At 47.1% G+C, this 17,861-nt stretch overlaps 1 protein-coding gene across 5 annotated transcripts in view; it reads left to right on the top strand.

The window, feature by feature from the left end:
- Window positions 1–17,861, top strand: part of LOC137860915 (uncharacterized) — a 128,900-nt gene that overhangs the window by 86,811 nt on the left and 24,228 nt on the right. For 2 of the 5 annotated variants that reach the window (XR_011099248.1, XR_011099249.1), the window contains 6 exons: window positions 2,188–2,278; window positions 3,820–3,890; window positions 11,413–11,526; window positions 11,947–16,882; window positions 17,025–17,142; window positions 17,239–17,360. The gene's annotated coding sequence lies outside the window, so the exon portion shown is untranslated. The other 3 variants (XR_011099246.1, XR_011099247.1, XR_011099250.1) reach the window with 2 other exon arrangements.

Genomic DNA, 17,861 nt, shown 5'->3' with positions numbered 1-17,861 from the left:
GGACTGAAGGAACGGGCTTCTTAGTGTGCTGGCAGCCTGGTCAGTCACAGCATTATGGTCTGAAAAGAGGCAAAAACTGCAGAAAGCAAGAGGCCAGGTTCTGCTGTTATGGGAGAGTGAAATAGTGACTTTGGTATGAAAAGGTTTGTTTCGTTTTCTGATCCCTCCTTGAGCCATCTGGCTAGCTGTCTGGCCCAAGCCTCTACCTCATGTCCCACTGTTGGGAAATGTCCCCGTTTCCGTAACTTGTGACCTCTGTCCTCTATTTCTGGATCCATCCCTCCTGTCTGAACCCCATAGAACTGAGATAGGAGGACTCTGGCAGGCATCTGGATTCCTAACTGTGTTTCAGTCCTCTGGACACAGATCTCCTTCCAAAATCTTCCCTTCCTGAAGTCCTGAAAAGCTGAGCAGCGAGGCTTCCTCTGCTCCGCTGCAAACTCCCCCTCTCAATCATTTGTCCTCACTAGAGTTTGCCCTTTTCAGGATCCATTTGCTGCATGATGCATCTTTCCTTATTCCACCTGATTATCGATTCCTATTTGGGTATCATCTGTCTTACTGAGACTTGGGGAGTCGAGGCTGGGAGGGAGAGGTAGCATCTGTTACTAGGTCAAGTGTGGTGGAGTTGGGGCAGGGAGGGAGATGAGCTTTGGGATGCTCAAGGCCCACTTCAGATTTTTTTGCTGACTTGATCAAGGGTTTTTGTATGTCCAGGAGGCTGACTGCTTTCCCTGCCCGAGCAGGTGACTTACTGGAAGAAGTTCCCTTTCTCTGTAAACTTCACCTTGCTCTTCTAGCACCATCACGGCTACAACAGCACAACTGCAAATGCTCAGCCCTCTCCTCCCTCTCGTTTGAAGTCAGTTAGACCTGGATTAGAGTCATAAGAGCCACCTATACAACTGCATTCATCTGTTTGCCTCTCAGTCTACCTCCCTTTTTCTCATTTCTTGTTCCCTGCCATCAGGTGGCTTCTCTGTGTCTTTTTCTTTTGCACAGTTCTCCCCTTCTCCAGGAGAGTTGTGGGGGTTAGCTGGGTCAGGTTGGTGCCTGGCACTACATGGAGGACCCAGCAAAGGCAGATTGCTTTAAAAATAGAAAATAATAAAAGAATTAACTCTCCAGAAACCCACTGACCATAATTGGTTTGCTGAAGAACAGTGAGAAGAGGCAAGCAGCTATGATACTTCCCTTGAGTACTCTCTTGGGCTCTAATTATTTTCAGCTCAGGATATTTGCTGTGTCTGATAAGACTCCTCTGTCTAATAATCCTTGCTGGCTCTCCCTTCCAAGCACTGGCCCAGTCTTGCCTCGAACCCCTATAAACTTTATGCACCCGCAGCATCTCACAAGCATCTGCTGCCTGTTATACGATGAACCATCTCCTTTCACTTGCTGTGAACCTGTTTCTGATTACTTTCCTCTGATACTCCTAGTTTGTGGGTTGGATGGGATGATTAACAGGCAATCCCCACCCACCCCTCCAGTCAGCTTGGGATTTTGTAGACCTCTGTTAAATTGTCCTGATCTTTTTTTTTTTTTTCTAGGCTGAAACATCCCAACGCATTTGGTTGTTCCTTATATAGAAGCTGTTCCAGACCTTACATTGCACTTGTCCTTCTGTGAACCTTTCCCAGCTGTATTCCTTCTGCTTTGCACTTCTGTAGCTATGTGGTGACACTATCCATGTAACTACCTGGCTGCTTAAAGGGAATTTATGGGCACTGTGTGTTGCTGCAGTGACCAGAATTAGCTGCATGTTTTGGAGAAGCTGGCCCTTATTTGCAAAGGCTTTTATTACATGAACCTTTTCAGTGAAACTGCAATTATTATGAATCCTGAAAGAGGACTCTCTGCAGCTTCCAATTACAATTCTGGCTGCATCCAATTTGAATGTCATTTGCTATTTAGGGAACATTTGAAAATGCATTTTGGGAGGTGTCTTTCATTTCATTTATGGAGGCTAACATTACTTCTAATGCTAAAGGAAATTAAAAAGTGCTTCCTGCTTAGAATCAATTAGTTTTAATGAAAAAAAAAAAAAGTTGGTTGCTGTATGGTGGCCACATGGCAGCTTCTCTGTAGAGAGGAAACCAAGGTGGCTGGATGCAGTGCCAGGGTTGTGTCTGTGCTGCTTTGCAAGTTCATCTGCACCCAGAACCACTTTGTTGGCTTCTGAAACAGGAGACACGAGTGCTTGCTGCAAATCAAGCTGGGTCTGCAGTGAGGAACCACCTAGGAATGGTTCAATAGCTGACACCTGATGCAAAAGCAGGTAATTTAGTTCAGATGGGCCAGTTTGGTCATGTGCCACTTCTTGTCTTCACCTGGTGGGAATTCAACAACGTGAAGGGGTAATGAACCAAGAGAATTTGGTCTGGGGAGCTGTGGTGTCAGGGTCAGGGAATTTCTGGTTAACCCAGTCACATGCATTTCATTCAGATCGGGTGCTGACGTGTTGTTTCACCTTTGCTGGATTATCTACATCTCATGCTGCAGGATGTATGTTGGCCAAGGGAAGGAGCTGACCTGATCTGAAACCTGCTGCTACGTGGTCTGAGCAGACTTGAGCCACCAGTGAGAGTGAACTGGGTCAGCACTGTGCACCCCGCATGAGAAACAGGATTCACAGTGTCATCTAACGATGCCTGAGAGTGCTTTCTTGTGCTTGTGTTTGTATTCGCTCCTTCCTACCTGGAAACAAGCACAAGTAGATTAAAAAGCCGCTTAGTGGATTCTAGCATTTAGTCAAGTGACTATTGGCTTTTTTCAAGGGTTCACCAAACTCCACTAAAAAGCAGGTTGTTATGTGTTAGTCTGGAGCCCTTTTGTTCAGCCTTAGATGTTTTTTATTCCCTTTAGGGTATTTACTGAAAGAACAAGAAGAAAATAACTCAAGGTGGCACCATGCAAAAATTGTATGTTAAGAATGAGAGTGCTACATTTTGGCTTTTCCTGGAACATAAGTGTGATACCTTGCCCCCTTTTAAGTCAAGTATCAGTTTAGAAGGAAAGAAAGAAAGAAAAGGAATGATACCCTACCTCAAAATCCCACTAAAAGAAAGCATTTCAATGCACATTTTTCCTTCTCTGTTTGGGGGGAGAGGTGGCAAGAGGAGATTGGGTCAGCAGGATGTGAGGGAAGGCAGCACATGAGACAGATGTTAGTCATGTTGTTGGACACTCAGCCTGCACTCATGTGGCATCAGTGAGGATGAGGAGATGTAGGAACGTAAACAAAACTGTAAATAATCATAAATGAACTCATTCATCCAATCCAGTATTACCTCATTATGCAACAGAAGTGCTTATATATATATATGTATATATATATTTATTTATTTTGATTTAAGATGCATACATGTATTATTAAGGAATAAAGTAAAACATTTATTTAATCTCTGGGTAATATTCATAACTTAGTTTGCAACTCAGAATCCCAAAAGCTTCTTTGCTGGAAAACTCCAGAAATATTTGAATCTGTTCTTAACTATATGTCCTGGACCTTTGCTTGATTGGGATGATGTATTTAAGCCAAGGGGAGACTAACACAAGCCTGGCCATGTGTTATGTACAATGGATTTTGCAGGCAGAGAGTTAATAAGAGAGATTCATTATGTTTTGTTCAATGGTGCTGTTATCCATATGCTGCTTTTCAAAGCCTCTGTGCTTCATGAAAGCATCTCAGCATACTTTCAGGCTTGGCTGGTGTTTTGATTTTGCTTGAAAATGGAGGGCAGAGTTAAGGTTATTTATGTTATTTAACTCTGACCATAGCATCTCATTTGTTTTCCTGACTTGGTGTTTTTTTTTCAGGTCTACCTCGTTACTGAATCTTCTGGTTTTCAAGATGAGAGTATACTGCTTTATTTAAGGATATCTTTTAGGTGAGTCAAACGTATCTATAAAGCATTCATCTGATAATATGTGCACAAACCAAAATTTTGTTCCTTTTCACCCCAAACTGAGTGACCGATTAGTTAAAGCTTTCATAAGTGCAGCCATGCGTAGTTAAAATGAGCTGAAATCTAGACCTCGTGGAGGTGATTAAGAAGATTTAATCAGGCACTGTGTTATGCTACATCATCCTAGTCCTGGCATCTGAACTTGAGGGATGAGAGCCCTTGGTCTGGGCTGTCCAGCAGCAGTGGAAGATCAGGGATGGGGTTGGGTACAGGGAGGGGCTGGGCTGGTGGCCTCCAGGCAGGGCCACGCGGTGAGCTTGTTTCCACATTGTTCTATCTCAGCAGCAACTTGGTGATATACGAAAAGCCAGCCCCACGGTGAGTCTGTACCTGCCAGCCGTGTGAAGCGTGCTTTAAAAGGGCACGGCGATGGCATGTCTCTCCCATTTGTTAAGGTCTGGGTGCGCAAAAAGAAGCACACCTCTGGCTAAAAACGGGCCTTGCTGCAGTCTGGTGTGTACAAGGGGAGTGCTGCTGAGAGGACTCTCTAACAAGCAGGAATACATGAGCCCTTTCCTGTGATGGAGCCATGGAGTGTGCAGCAACTTGGTGCCCAGGCGCTGGAACGCCCCACTTAGCCCCGGGGATGCAGTTTGTTTCTGTGTTCTGGCCTTCCTTCCCCCTTGCTTGTTTAAACACTGATAATCTCTTTGGTACAGTGAGTATTTGTTATTGGACTTAGCTGTAAAGCTCCTGCAAAGCTCAGGGGAAGGCAGGGAGCAGCTGGAGACATTCCTCCGATGGACTCAGTCAGCCCTCTGCACCTTGTGTTCTTGTCCCCCCTCACCTCTTTATTTTGCTTACTCTCTTTTCACTGCTGTCTGTTGGCTCTCTGTATTCCACTTCATCTTCACTTTTCTGCTCCTGGAACCTGGCACATGGCTTGCAGGGTTCCCATTGCCCAAGAGCCTTTAAGATACCACCCTGATGGGATGTCCCTGCCCGGAAAAAATATAACTTCCTTTTTTTTTTTTTTTTTTTTAATTTTAATTTCAGGCTTCTGATAGTCAAAATGGATGGCAAAGCTCATTTCTTCTCCATCTCTTCATTAAGCGAAGAGGAAGAACAAGGATCAGCTTGTCCAGCCCTTGTGCCCACTCCCCCCAGGGGGAATGCTTCACCCGTGGCCATCGTGGGGAGGTCCTCAGAAAAATCCTGCCGGATCTAAACTCATTCCTACATAAAAGCATGTGGCCTTCTGTTGCAAATTCACAGCTGTTTGTGGCACGTGCCTCTCTCTGAGCTGGAGGGAGCCTGAGCAGGAGCCCACTGGGATGCTGCATATTCACACTGACTCCAGTCAAGATACTCACCACCTTTCTCCGCTCTAGTCAGGTGGCAACGTTAAATATGACCACAGGCAGCTATCTGAAAGATTTAAGCACATCAGGCTTTTGCCAGCCATACAGGTGAATGAATTCTTCCCTCCCTCTCCAGCTCTCCATAGAGACCAGCTCCCCGCTGCCTGGGTTGCCAGCCAGCCACACGCTAATTGGGGCTGTCATCAAAAGAAATGAGTTTCCAGGCGAGCTGAGTTCAAGCAGGTCTGGATCTGAAGTGTGCAGCTGCCCACTCCCTTTTGTCTCCCTTCCCCTTCTGTCTTTCCTTTTTCTTCTGTCTCCTCTGTTTCTTTTTATTTTTTTACTTTTTTTTTTTTTTTGAGGTTATTAATGTAAATGTCCCCCTGTTATTAATTTTATTATTAATTAATGTAAAATGCCCCCTGACCAGGAGGGGTGAAGTTGAGCACACAGGTACCTCCACGCAGGCGGCGCAGTGCGGGGCAGGGCTCTGCTCTCTGAGGTGTGGGTGTAAGGCTGGGTACGGGGACGTGGTTTATGTCACGGAGCATCCCTAGAAAAGCAGCCACCTAGAAAAGGACGGGGAGGAGAAGCCTGGTGGGACGATCTTGGGCATGTGGTTAAGACATGACACAACTGGTGCACTTCTGTGGGCTGGGCACGGGGTTACAGAGGCACTGGTCATGCCAGAAGCTGTCAGCATCACTCATAGCCAGGCTGAGGTGAGGACACATCCCTGGTGCCGTAGGAATTGACTTTTCCTCCAGCCTGCATCTCCAAATCCCTCCGGGTAATCTCTGACTGCTCACTTAAAGATGCTCTTTAAAGCTGTGCCCCAAACCGGATGGGTTTGGCCCCTCCATCAGGAGGCTGCGACTCCTAGTTGCAGGAGACTGAACTCTTAGTTGGTCCTCAAAGGCATCAGACTTGCACATTGATCTTTTGTACCATCTTGCTCACACAGGCCACGTTGCATCCCCTTTCTGTGCTGGCAGTACCGCTAATGGAGCTGGGCTCAAGCTGGATTTCTTCAGCATTTCATCTTACTTTGTTCGGCTTTAATGGCTGGGCTTTGCTGCTGCCCTGGAGTGACCAGCACTGATCATTCCTCTTTCAGGCTCCCCTCTCGATGCAGTGCAAATGTAATTTTTGTCCTCGGAGCATTACCAGTTTTAATAGCACTCTTAATGCTCTGTTGTCTCGTTGTTCTGTGGCTACAGAAAGGGTGGAAGTATGATGGGGCCTTCTGTGTTGCGCCCGTAAGGAATTTGGGAATTTTTCATTTCCATCACGGAGAACACTGAGCCGTGCCTTTCCAAATGCCTGTCCCCTTCGGGCTTGTCTGGGACATACGAGATATCTGGGCCCTGATGTTCCCGAGAGACTGAACTGCACAAAAACTCATCAGAGACATGAATTTTGGCTGCAGCTCTGGTGCCCTCCCTGATACCACCCTCGGGGACCAAAGCCACAAAAGGCTGAGGGAGGGAGCAGAGAGAGGCAGGACTGATGGAGAGACTGCTCTGCGTAGCGAGAGAGCCCACGATTGCTTACCAGTCAGCTCGGAGGGTGGTGCTCCAGCTTTTGCAAATGGTGTTTTGCTCCAGAGCAGGTGCTGAGAGATCACCAGCATCAGGGGCATGGGATTTATGTGGGGAGGAAGGGTGAGGAAGATGAGGGTGGATCGCACCCCAGCAAAAACATGACGACATTCACTTAGTCCTGTGCTGACGGCCGTGCTGTTAATGGAGCGAGAGGAGATGAAGGGTGGCTGATTGGAGGTGAGGAATGACACTGGCTCAGAGCTGTGAATGTGATCTTCCTGTGAACATTTTTACCCTGCACATCACTGCATTTCTGAGTGCTGGACTAGGGAATCACTGGAAGCCATCTCCCCCAAATCCCAGTTTTGCAGGGCAGGAGCTTCTCGGGGAGCCTCATCCACCACTGGGCGTTTCTTCTAGCCCACAAAATTCATAGTTTGGGAGGTCACGAAGCCAAATGCTACCAATGGGTTCCATAAAGGGTTGGCTGATTTTATGGCCAATAATAACATTTGTAGTTATACATGCTACAGTAAGATAAGGCTAATCAATTCTCATGCTTCAGGTCAGCAGCTGATTGCTGCAGGGGTCAGGAAGGAATTATTTCCTCACCATTTACAGCTTTATTTAATTGGCCAGATGCATTAAGAACCTTTTAATTATTTTTTTCTCTTCTGTCCTCTGAAGCATATGGAATTAAGCACTTCCAGAGACATCGTTCTGCATTGGTAGGGCACCGCTGCTCTTGTCTGGTCAGGCAAATCTTGCCTGTATTAATGAACCCTTTTAACGCTGGGATTTTTGCTGGAAGTTAGCAGCCTGTTTTTATTCATAAAAGGATTTTTCATTAGTGCTTCCTGATAACTCGGAGGAAAAATTGTTTGTTTCTTGTAAGTGAATGCTGTGTGCAGGACCTGCTCTCTATTTGGTTCCAGAACTGGATGGAAATTTTCTGCCCTAGTGCTAGTTACACGGGCATAGTAACTTATGTAATTCTTGATTTCTATCTTACACTTGAAAAAATAAATTAAAAAAAAAAAAAATCCAACTGGGGCAAATCCAAATTGAAGAGCTTTGTTTTGAGTTGAGTCAAATTGTTTGCTTTAAATGAACCGAAGCCTGCAGCTAGGAGCAAATGCAACACTAGAGAGCTTCTGCCAGAACTGATTTGGGGGAACTGTAATTGAGATGCTCGGTTCCTTGGCGCGGACTGTCCTCTTCAGGGTGAGCTCATCTCCACTGCGCTCTGCTGTCCTACCTGCACCCAGAGGAAAGCAGTCTGATAATCCCAAACTACCACTCTTATGGCTCCACATGGATTTGCCAAAACGCACACTAGTCATGTTGGGCTCTGAAATGACCTTCATCATGCTAATTAGGATTAAAAACCTTTTATTCTTGATTCTGTTCTGAACCTCACTTTGGGGGAAACTCCATTACATCAGTCGGCACTGGTTAAGCAAGCAGGTGAGTGCTGCACAGCTTCCTCACTCCATTTCCTCGCTGCTGGCTGGAGCTGCATAGGTTATAGTCTGCCCCCAGGCCAGCTCAGGATTTGTCCAGAAGCACCTTTCTCTTTTATCAGGAAAGAAGACAGATGCAATCCATTTGAACTAAAAAATGCAAAGCCTTTGTCTCTTTAGATGAAGCCTGCAAAAGAATTTTTCATTTTGGAAGCTTTGCACTGAAACCTTTTTTTCGCAGGGAGTATTTTAAAAAATTAATATTCTCATTTGATTAAAAAGAAAAAGAAAGCAAATCTGGGATGCTTGAAATATTCTCTTTTAAATTAAAGTTCCAATTGCTCTGTGAGACTTCCAGATGAGCTGAAGTTTGCCCTGTTTCAGACTGAGCCACCGTTATCTTTGGATCTGAGTCTTTCCTGGAGTCTTTTTGTTTTCTTGTTTTGGCAAATTTTAGGAATTGCTGAAATTTTGTCTAACTTTGGGGAGGGAAAACTATCAAATGTCTCCCCTGCTCCTGCAGGACAGCAGCAGTATGCCCTTCCCTACAGTAACCAGACGTGTTTCTTTTAATGTGTATGCAAAGGAAAGCTCCTGCTTTCATTCTGGCTGCAGTCACAGAAAGATGAAATGCGAAATTCATGCCCCATGGGCTGGATTTGTTTGGACATGGGTGACAGGGGTTGGGAGAGGTGAGGAAATGCAGGGACTGCCTGGGATGGGGTGATGGAGCAGGCTGTCACCCTAAAGCTGTCAGTGCTGCTGGGACGCGTCGTGATCTGTAGCAGTCACACCTCTCTTTTGCACCTATTGAGAGATAATAATAAATTAATTGAGGCTTATTAGTTAGATTAATTGTAAAACTGAGGTGAATTGCTCCCTTCTTTCTCCGTCTGTATTCACTAGCCTTCCACAATCAATTAGTTGCTGCCCATCGATATTTCAGCCTTTTTCAATACCGAGGCGGCAGTACTGTGGTTCGTGCATTGAGCTGGAATGGTGTAGACCAAAAAATCATTATTGTCATTGCTTTAACATAGATTGGGAAGAGTGGGGTTCACCTGCTACGGCCTGAACCTCTGAAAAATGCCAGAAAAAAAAATCATCAATTGCTTTACTGCTTTTCATGGTGGTTTGCCACCTGCCGAGCAGTGAGGGCTGAAGGGATGTGTCTGTCTGCTCACCAGTCAGAGCCTCCAGAAAGGCTGTCAGGGCCTGCTGGGGAGGTGCTGGCCCTGTTTCCACCTCTGCAGCCTCAGTTCTGCCCCAGCTTTGGATGTAGTGTTCAAGTTACAGCCAAGTTCCCTCTCGGTGGAGCTGCGCAGAAGAGAGGGAGATTTACACCTGTTCTCCCAACTGGAAAAAGATCTGCTTTTACAGGTAAATGTTGAAACTTTAAAAATGCAGGTTACTTCTTCATTTTGATACTGCATAGCATACTGTACAAATGGGAAAAGCAATATAACTAGTAATTGCAGACAAATTCTCTATTTCCTTTAATTGTTTCCGTAACTTGATTTACTTTTGAAATACTCTGTGGATGCCTTGCCTGTTTACCACCTCTTTGTGTTGCTCTCACTTCTGCCTTGACTGATGAAGCGCATTCATCATTTCTTTTCATTTGCTGTAGACAGACACAGTTGCTCTTAACAGCAGCTTGCTCAGAAAAGGAGCTTCTGGTAAAAATGGTTAATATCAGTCTAGAACACAACAAGAGATTTGTAGGGAAAAGGCAGAAATAGCATGCATCTGAAGAAAGCAATGTCTGAGCATCGTTTCAAGAGCACCGAGGAAAATGTAAGCAGGATGAAGCAAGTCTGTGGGTAGGGGAAGGGAAGGTTGGGCAGTAGATGTAGCTGGGGAAACTCGAGGAGTTGTTGCTGAGAGCACGTCTTGCCTAGGTCCATGGACCATCAGGGCTCCACGTCCATGTTATCCAAGAGAGGTTGATGCCCTCCTGGGTATCCCCCTGCTTCCCCTCCCCATTGCTGCCTTTCCCCTCCTGGCTCTCAGCTCCAAGGATGTGACTCTTACCTAAACTGACCTGGTTTGGGCCAAGTTCTGTGTCCCACGTCCCATTGGTTGTAATGGTTTGTCTCCAGACAGTTTTTGTCCCTTGTGTGGGGTCATTCTCCTGGTGGAATTCATGGATATTTGTTAGTTTGCCTGGGGGATGCGTCTTGTGAAACTGAGCCTTCTGGACAGGCTCCTCACTTCTCCTTTACTGTGCTTTTTGTGCCTCCTGTGCAGGCCAACTCTGCTGCAGTGCTGCTGGGTTCCCGTCTCCTTCCCCTGCTCTTCCTCTTCCCCTGAAAATGTTAAAATGATCGGGGCAGGGAGCTGCCTTGTCCCTGCTGCCTGCACTGCCGGGCGTGCTTGCTTATGGTGCTCTCTGCAATAAGCACCACCAATAACCCAGAGACCCAACTCGGTCTTTTCCAGCTTCAAGCACTAGGCTCTCTTGCAGAACCGTGCCTCCTCTCACCTACTCTTCTGCCCTGGGAATCCTGAATTTGCTTCTGTGCAGAGGTTTGGCTTTGAGCAAAAGAGCAGACAGCTATCAGCCTGCTGAGACTGGTTGGTAGCTGCGAAACAGGGTGTTTTCCTGGGAGCTTTGCAAAGGGGGAGAGCAGGGGAGACATGAATTACATCCCTGCAGGCTGTGGAGGTATCTGATGCAGGATTCCCACACCTCCAGTGGTTCTGAGTGAAGTTGTTCCTGTTTCGATCAGTGCAACCCTTTTTGTGTGATGCCAGGCTCGGAAAGCCTGAGCAGCTATAACTGGCAGGTAGGTGAAGGAGTGACTGCGTAATTTTGCCTCTACAGAATTTTAGAGCCTGTTTCTTGGTATGAAAACTCGGGTGCCTGCAAGCCGCTGCCCATTTTGTGGGCTAGTGTGCCTCACGTCCATCAAAGCTGTATTTTTTCTTTAAGATCTTTGCTTGGATTTTGCCCTGTGTGCTAGCCTTCATTTCTCTCTCTTGTTGGTGTTTGGAGACTTATTGAGATTTGGGATGGCTCAACCCTTCCAGGTTGGGAGTGTGAGCAGCTGGCTAGAGCACGGCTGAGCTTCTACGTGTGCTGGTAAATCCCCTAAACTTCTTCTAAGTGTGTTTTTGGTGTCTGTGTGCTCAGTGACTGTGCCAGAAATGAAGAAGAGGAAGGATGCGACCTGGGAGACATGTCCATAATGTGGTTCTTCAAAGAGTTCACAACCACCCTGGCACCGTGTGCGGTTTAAAGAGGGAGGTAAGATTTCTGAAGGGGGTTATTTCCGTGGAGCAGTGTTTGCACAACACGTGCCAGAAGTTGCTGCTGTTTTCTGGGGACAGCTGAGTGCCTATCTCCACAAAGCTGTCTGCATGCAGCAAAGGCTGTCTGGGGATGCTGGCTGATTGCTTTTAATTTTGCTGTGAAAATAACCTAAACTGACTGAAAAAAAGCATTTCAAAGATGACTTCCTGATTGTAAGCCAAAGCTGGGGGCTGCTGTATATAGATGTTTCCTAAGCATTTTCTTTGGCAATAATCAGCCCCAAAGCTGGTCTCAGAGGAGGGTCACACATGAGAGTTATTAACAGAGGTTTTTACGAACATGAGACTCGCACTCAAATTTCAATTCAGATAAAATATGCCAATTGAAGTGTATCTTCCCCTGTCGCTTTTGCAGAGGGAGATTTTATTAACACCGATTGCATGGAAACGGAGGTCGGCCGTGCTGCCCCCACGCAGATAAAAAGACATTAATGCACTTAGGCTGTGACAGCAAAGAGCAGCTGGTTTTATTTTATGTTCCTTTTGACTTCAGTGGGAGTTTCGCATGAGTAGTGCAGGACTTTTGGGACTGGGTTCAATGACAGATCCCGCTGGTGAGCATATCTGGAGGAAGGGCTGTGAAGGAGCAGCCTGCTGTCAGCCCGTGGTGTGGAGCAGTGATGGCAGGATATAGGGTGACCCCCGGCACTGCGATGGCATGGATAGATGGTGAGGACCTCAGGAATGCTGGAAATGGAGGAGTTGTGGGGTGTGCAGGTGTTCCCAGGTTCATTTCTCAATGTCTCACAATAGAAATGGAGAGATGAGCTTTCGTGTGGCCCAGGCAGCAGACACGGAAAGCTGTGGGAAAGGACTGTGCCTGATGCGGGGACACCTGCCCAAATCCAGCCACGAGCCTGGTCCCGTGCTGTGGGCTGGTGCTGTTCAAGAAGGTGAGGAATTAAAGCCCCGCACGCGCCGCTCCCGCCTGGCGCAGCCAGCTGTGATGATGGATGGATCTCTCAGTCCTCGGCAGGAATTGTACAACACCTCATGACTGCGCTGCCCGATCGATTAGTACATCTCCTTCAATCAAGCAGACTATTTTGTGCGAGCCTGAAGCTGGCTTTCCGAGACGTGGGCTCCAACCTGTCTGCGCATTTTGCAGCTCGTAGACCACCTCCCTGCTGGAGGGGCGGGATTTGCTTCGGCAAAAGCTTTCTTCCTCTAGGTCATCTAATTCGGAGCTTTCTGATAAATAGGCTGCTCGACATTTTTTGATATAAAGGTCAACATCCTCTGATAGACTCGAGGATTTTAAGATAAGTGGAGGAAATGGCATTGGTAGGCTGATTTTGATAATGATACTAATCTTGTGTCTGATCTTTGATAATGATACTAACCCTATCGGTGTGCCGCTCATATCTCTGAAAATGTGACTGGTATTTTTTTTGGCAGAACCAATGCTGGTTAGCACAGAATAGCTTTACTGGAGACTCTAGCTTGTGCATGGGCTGCTGTATAAAATGCAGAAAAGGAACCTTGAATTGTTTTTAGGGCAGATTCAGTCAGAGTAATTGTTTTTGGCTGCATATGGTCACAACCTCCTGAGTCAGCTTTCCCAAAGCCGTGACGTATTTGCTAATTAATTATTGCAGTGATGAGTACAGATTTGATATAACAATTGGAATGCACTTCTGGGGGCAGACTCTCTTTTTTTTTGCAGAACAGTTCCAAGTGCCAGAAATCCTTTTATTCAGGCAGAGGACAGGGACTGCCCTTTATCAGTAGTGCTGAGGAAGGCAAGAGGGCCAAGAGAGTCATGGTGAGCTTTGTGCTTTGGGAAGCCTGAGAAGTGCCTGGGATGTGGAGATGTGGGTTTAGACCTTCTCGGGCTCAACAGCACTGGGACCTCAGTCTCTGTGGCTGGATGCTCGCTGTTAAAACAAGGTTGTGCAGTGAACAGAAGTGGCAAGCTTTCCTCCCCAGAGCTGCTCGGCCAGTCTGGTTGTGGTTGTGCCTCTGTGGGGCTGAGCATCGTCCCCTCTTGTGGGAACTTTCTCCTGGTGTAAGAAGCAGAGAAGGTGGGTGATGGAAGAACTGCTGTCACCTTTGGAGACCACGGCAGAGGCTGTGTGAGCACCAGACTGTGCAGCACACAGAGCGGTGTGTTTCTATTCCTTAGACTCACCCAGCAAAGGTCTTGAGGGTTCCTGGGGACATCAGGGCTGGCGAGGTCTGGTTTCCAGCATATCTGTGCAGCTGGAGGGTTTTGGTGCCTCTTGTGAATGCTAATTAAAATTTTCTCAAGGCAGGGTGATATATAAACAGCCCTCTGGTTTTAACATGATTTATAGTATCAGTTTTGAGGTATTCTTAGAACCAGGTAACTTGCATTCTGTTTGTCTTCTCTTTAAACATCTGTTTTTCCCAAATCTGTAAGGACATAATTATCCCTGATGCTGTCACCTCTCTATTCAATCTTGGTTGAAATAAGCCAATCGCTTCAAAAGTTACCAGGGATGCACACCACCACACTCCTGTGCAGCAAGAGTGTTTCCCTCAGAAATGAGGGTGAAGAGGTAAGACGGGCTCACAGTAATGCACAGTCTCTTTTTTTGTTTATTATTTATTTTTGTGTGGTCCTTCAAAGAGCATCCAAGTGGCACGCTGCCGTACTCGCCTCTTTGCAGAAGTGCTGCATCAGCAGAAATGTAATGGATCTCTCTCCTTTGGTAATGTTTAGTGCAGAGAAAATGCTGCTCCCAAGGGGAACAGCTCGTGCAAACCCTAACATGGCATAACCTGGCCTGGCAGGGGAGCTGAGCAAGAGGGATGCCCTCAGGGTCTGTGCAGTGCATGTGGCCAGAGCCTGCGCTGAGAGGGCACCTGCCTCTGCCCGGGCTGGTAAACTCCCTCTGGAGCTGCAAAACACAAACCTTTCCCTCTCCCCAGCTGTCTCATGAGAATGCTGATGCTTACGTTACCCTTGTCGGCATCCTTGGGATTGTCTCCTTGGTTAATTGCCTAATTGGTTTGAGTTGTTCATTTGTAATTGTGCTGCCTTGGCCACTAATGCATGGAGAAACATCCCGCCTGCATTGTCCTCTCTTCATTTTGACATTGGTGGTTTTTTTCTTCTCAACAGCTTCGTGTCCAGCATTAGAACATGGCTCATGAGGGGCTGCTCTCTGCCTTGCACCCTTTGTCTCCGTGCATTGCCACCTCCCACAGCCCCTGCAGCATTCGTCCCTGCAGCATGTGGTCTACCACGGGCATGCGTCGAAATCTGACGAGCGTCTCCCATCAGTTGGGGCAGTGCTGCTCTGAGCCTGGCTCACACCAAGGGCCTGTAGATGTTCAATTCCTTTTACAAGGTGCGCAAGTGACTTTCTGGTGTCTGAGCCAGAACACTGGAGTAAATGCTTTTCGTGTCTCCCACCACAGTAGACTGAAATCCCAGTAGAAGCAACTTATTCCTGCTACTCGACTGTTGCTGCCAGGAGTTATCTGTCCTAGCGGAAGGGAGTTTGCTTTGTGTGTTTGTTAGGCTCTTGCAATTGCTTGCTCCCTGTAGAGAGAGGTATAAAACTCCTTCCAAGTGACATTTGCAGAAAAAAAAAATCAATTGTTTATCAACATCCCGGCAATCAATAAGTGCAGTGATAGGTGCAACTGTCTCTATTGGAGCTTGGCCTTGATTGCTAAGTAGCCAGCTTTTTGCTAAAGCCACCTGTGGCTGGAGCCTGGACGTTTCTGTGGGACCAAAGGATGGATCTTGGAGGATCTTAGAGTAGAGACCTGAGGGGCGCCTTGTGCTGCCCGAGCCCATCCCTTCCACTAGGTGGTGGTGCTTAATGCTTGGGGCTCATCCTCGTTGGCCTGCTGGTGTCTGCTGTCTGGCAGACCTCAGGAGATGCTTGGGTGCATGTGGACAGATAGCCAGCGTGTCTGGTCTCTGGGAATTTCCACACCAAGCTGCAGTTTCACAGTGAAGAAGGGAAACACGGGACCAGAGACAAACCCTAGTTCCTCAGTCCCAGAGGAATTCACCATCCATTTCTGAAGTCTAAAGTGAAGCTGTGCCCACTTGGCCATCTAACTTGAAGTCCCCAGGGTCTTCTTGCTGCATCTGAAGTGCCCCCATGCCTGTATTGCTTTTCCCTTCCTGATTTCCTCAGCAGCCTTGGCTTAGCACTGGAGCAGATGGGACGGATGAGGACCTGATACGAGGCTTGGGTTCCTGCTGGTGGGGCAGATGATGGTGCTCGCTTTCAGCACCCTGTGCCAGCATCTCCAGGCATCCTTCTCCTTCCTTCAGTGCTGCTGGTGCCCAGCGGGTCCTGGTTGTGCCCAGTGCTGCTCCCTCTGCTCGGGACACCTGCAGGCATTCACACTTGCTTGCAACTGACTTGGTATCTCACCAAATGAGGGAATTCATGTGGCCCTACCTGCACAGGGTTCCTGTGCCTGAGCTTTCCCTTCTAACCAACTCTGAGTTCTTCCAGTGACTGCTGACAAGGCCAAGATACCCTCTTACAAAAGATGCAGCACAGGAGTAGGGCTGGAAGAGTTAACGCTGGCAGCTCGCAGACACGCTGGAGAGTTACATCATGTTGCTGTGGAAACTAACTTTCTGAAACCACAGTGATGTATGGTAAAGCTTTGGGTCAGCGGGTAATAAATTCTGTTTAAAAAGTGATTTTTTCCCCATCTGCTGATGTAAACATCATTAAGAGAAATGACGGCTGAGAGATGGATTTCTTTTTATATCAATTTTCAGACAAAGAAAATAATTTTTTTTATAATAAAAAAAAGTTGCTGGAAATCAGAGTGTGCTATAAATAATAAAATAAAGAAAAAGCACCGGTGATGGAACAGAAATTTTCCCTGGTGATTGGTTTACAGCTTTCTGTGATTTAATGGTAACTTGCAGTTGCCTGTGGGAAGAAGCTGCAGCAAAGCCCTGGATGTGCTCCGTGAGCCGGCAGCCCGGCTGGCCTTAGAGGAGGCTTTTCCACTGCTGTCAGCCCAGGGTGAGCAGCATTTGCAGCAATGCCTGAGCCCTGTCTTTTTCCTCGAGCTGCTCTGCTTGGCTCTGGCTGTGCAGGGCCTCTCCTGCCAGACCTGCTCGTGTCTTGGTAGGATGCCGCGAGCTGCCCTTGCTGAGGATGTAGCCTGGGTGAGTCTCCTCAGCATCCTGGTTGCTCCGTTCGTTGCTGGTCAGCCTGATCTGATGTTGGATTTGCAAACTGCTGCCTAAATCCCAAGCTTTGAGGACTTCAGAACATCGCTGCAATACAGTTCCTCTGTGCCGTGCATTTTCTTGCCCTGCCCATTGCCACTGAAGGGTATGTTTCCTACTGCCTGCGCTGTACCAGGACCTGCCCTGCTGCTCTTGGGATACTCTGTAACACATGGGTTGATTTCTATTTGTTGTTATTACTGTTAATTATTTTGTTCTGTTTTGTTTTCTTTTTACCCTTTACCCAGGAGAGTCTGGAGCAGGGGAGCAAAGCTCACTCCGTTTACACAAAGCGATGTGACAGTCCCAGCTAACTGCAAGTGTGCCTCTGGGAATGCAGACAAAGGTGTCACCGTGATTAATGGGGTAATTAATAAGCAATTAATGTGCTTTAGAGCATGGCTATGCCTTTTATCCCAGCCATCCACTAAGCACTGATGCACTTTCTCTGGTGACCATCAGAGTTCAGAGCAGCTTGGGCTGATGAAGATGATGCTTGCAGACCATGATGCCACCAAGAGCTCCTCGGTGCCACTCTGCACTGACACAATGGGAAGTCTGCTTTGGAGGGAGGGAAAGAAAATGTGTGGGTTTTCTTCCTTTTTTTTTTTCTTCTTCTTTGTTTTTTTAGCTAATTGATGGGATTAAAAATATTACAGTGGAATGCCCTTGAAATGCATGCTCTGAAATTTCCTTCTCTGGTGGTTCTTCCATTCACATCCCTGAGCTCTGAAAGCTGGCCTACGTGCAGACACCCCACCTGGCGTCACAAATTCACATTCCCCTGGCTGACAGCGCTGCTCTCGGCTGGTCCTTCTGCCTCTTTGCTCTCCCAGCTCAGCCTGCATTTTCATGTCCCCTCTCACAGCCCACACAAGCCCAGGGCTCTGTCGCGCCTGGGTGGGTTCCCTCAATCATACTCAGTCCCATCGAGGTGCTATGTTAATGTCTGGAGCTGAGCAAGAAGCATATTTTCCATTTCATGGCAAAATTGCAGAGTTTAATTTAAATGTATTTTTTGTTCTGAAATGTCCCTGTGAAACCATTTAAAAATTGTTTACATATTTTGAGTCGATTTTTTTGGC

Source organism: Anas acuta, chromosome 9, assembly GCF_963932015.1.
Source record: "Anas acuta chromosome 9, bAnaAcu1.1, whole genome shotgun sequence".
In the NCBI taxonomy this organism is placed as follows: domain Eukaryota; kingdom Metazoa; phylum Chordata; class Aves; order Anseriformes; family Anatidae; genus Anas; species Anas acuta.
The sequence above is the reverse complement of the archived record's forward strand: the minus strand, read 5'-3'. Positions and strand labels throughout refer to the sequence as shown.